Source organism: Rhipicephalus microplus, unplaced genomic scaffold, assembly GCF_043290135.1.
Source record: "Rhipicephalus microplus isolate Deutch F79 unplaced genomic scaffold, USDA_Rmic scaffold_510, whole genome shotgun sequence".
Lineage (NCBI taxonomy): Eukaryota > Metazoa > Arthropoda > Arachnida > Ixodida > Ixodidae > Rhipicephalus > Rhipicephalus microplus.
The window spans coordinates 22,501-25,000 of record NW_027465071.1 but is presented as its reverse complement, the minus strand read 5'-3'; the positions used below and the strand labels follow the sequence as shown (position 1 = coordinate 25,000).

Below are 2,500 nucleotides of genomic sequence, written 5' to 3'. Positions count from 1 at the left end.
TAGTTATTAATAATAAAGGTAATCTTTGGATTGATTTCAGTTTTTTAATAAAAATGGTTTTTCGGCTATACCATGCTGGGGAGGCGTATGTAACCATTCGTTCTATACCCCTTTTATATATTAACTGTAGTGTGTTTCTATTTGTATGTTTGTCGTCTTTTATTGTACGACTTAAATTATACGTGACTTCGTCTACTTTTCTTTTTAAGTATTTTAGATGTGGGAGGAATGTTAGTTTTGTGTCCAAGACCACCCCTAGAATTTTCATTTCGTTAACCATTTTGATTTTATCCTGTCCGATTTTTATTTGGGGTTGATGGCTAATGTACTGCTTTCCGATTATCATATATTCCGATTTTTCCTTATTCAGGGTTATTCCTTTTTGATGTGCCCACTGATTTATTAGTGTTAGTGCCTTCGTAGCTTTTTCCTCCACCTCTTTTCTTGAGCGGAACTTTATGTGTAACACCACGTCGTCCGCAAAGGCTTGGATGTGTACTCCTTCTTGAAGCTGAGTTTCTAATAGGTCGCCTATTGTTATATTCCAACAGAGTGGGCTTAAAGGTGACCCCTGTGGGGAACCTGAAGTTAGTGTTTTCTTAATTTTTACTCCATCTGTTTCATAGATTATTTTCCTGTTCCGTAGAATATTGTCCGCCAGTTTTATTAGGTTGTTGGGACACTTATATTCTTCTAATTTCTGAATAACTACTTCGGGTTTTATAGAATTGAATGCGTTTTTAATATCTAGTGCTATTAGCATGCTGTTTAGCTTATCAATTTTCGCTTGGTTTATTCGTTTGATTATTTCTTCCAATGCCGTGGTTGTTGATGTCCCATGGGTAAATCCAAATTGTTTTTTGTTAAAATGGTGATTTTTAAACAAGAAATAATAGATTCTATCTTTTATGAGCTTTTCTAATATTTTTCCCAAAATCGAGTTAATAGCTATTGGGCGATATTTGTTTTCCTCGGATTTGTCCTCTCCGTTCCCTTTTGGAATCAATATAATTTTAGATTCTTTCCATCTTTGAGGAAAATGTCCGTGCTTTAAGCATGCATTAAAAAGATTGACAAAGAAAGTCTTATGCCTTTCATACATCACTTGTATGAGGTTAGTTTTTAGGTTGTCTGGTCCGGGGGTTACATCTTTCCTCAGATTTTTTACTATCTGCGTTACTTCAATCTCTGTAAATGGGAGGTCATCACTGGGTAAATTTCTTTCTCTCATTTCTGCTCCCGATGTCCAATTTCCTCCCTGTTTGTTATTGTTTATTGTGTCGTTGCTTGATTGTATTTGACTGTGTCCTGGCTCGTCATTTTCCATGCAGTTAGGGTATAAATTTCCTAGAATGTGTTCTATTGTTTCCTGAAGAGTCTTTGTGACTTCTCCATTTTCTTTTGTGATGCTTCTAAACATAACCTTGGTTTTCATCTTATTTCGTGCAATTTTATACGGTAGGATGAATGGATTTTTCGTAGCCTTAGTACATAGAGTTTTCCAACTGTTGTTTTTAGCCTGTTCTATCATGTTGTTATACGTGTCATGTTCTTTATAGTATTCCTTTTTGTATTGTTCTCTGATATCCCCTTTCGCCTTTTGATACCTCCTTCGTAGTGCTCTGACTCTCTTCCTTTCAATTTCTAGGTCTCTTGACCACCAAGTATTCGGTTTTTGTTTAGAAGGTTTTTTCTTTTTACTGAATTCCTTCTTAAGTTTCTCGATTTTCTCGTGTAGCGTATTCACTATTTCTTCAATACTTTCCTTCGTGTTTATTTTCCCCTGGACTTCCTCAAACCAGGGATCAATTTGCAACTTTTCCATGACTTTTGTTTGCCCTTTTAACGTTAGGCCATATTCCTCTGGAAGTTCTTCATTTTTAATAACAACTTTAATGTATCTGTGATCGCTGTGATTATAGGTTTTAAGTACTTCCCAGCTTTTAATATCCTGGTTTAGGTTTGCGTCACATATGGTGAGGTCAATCCAACCCCTCGCCCTACTTGTTTTAAATGTCGGAGGTGATTCTTTGGCATTTAATAATGTCAGGTTGTGTAATACTGTGAATTCTAATACTTTTTCACCTTTCTCATCCGTCTCCGTGCTTCCCCAAATTTGATGTTTTGAGTTGAAGTCACCCATTATTATCGTGTTAATGTCTATAAATTTCTGTAAAATGTTTCCTATTGCTGACATTGCCAGCTCGACGTTTTCATTCGGAGGACAGTAGCAGTTGAAGTAGATAGGGACAGTTGGAATCTCGTTAATCCATTCATGCGCGTCACTAATTAGATGACGAGGCATTTGGCTACCACAAGAGAGTCATAGTTACTCCCGCCGTTTACCCGCGCTTTTTTGAATTTCTTCACTTTGACATTCAGAGCACTGGGCAGAAATCACATTGCGTCAGCACCGATCAACGGCCCTCGCAATGCTTTGTTTTAATTAGACAGTCGGATTCCCCCGGTCCGTGCCAGTTCTGAGTTGGCTGTTTTCTGC

General features: G+C 37.2%; 1 pseudogene; it reads right to left on the bottom strand.

The window, feature by feature from the left end:
• Window positions 1-2,500, bottom strand: part of LOC142794837 (large subunit ribosomal RNA) — an 8,216-nt pseudogene that overhangs the window by 3,179 nt on the left and 2,537 nt on the right.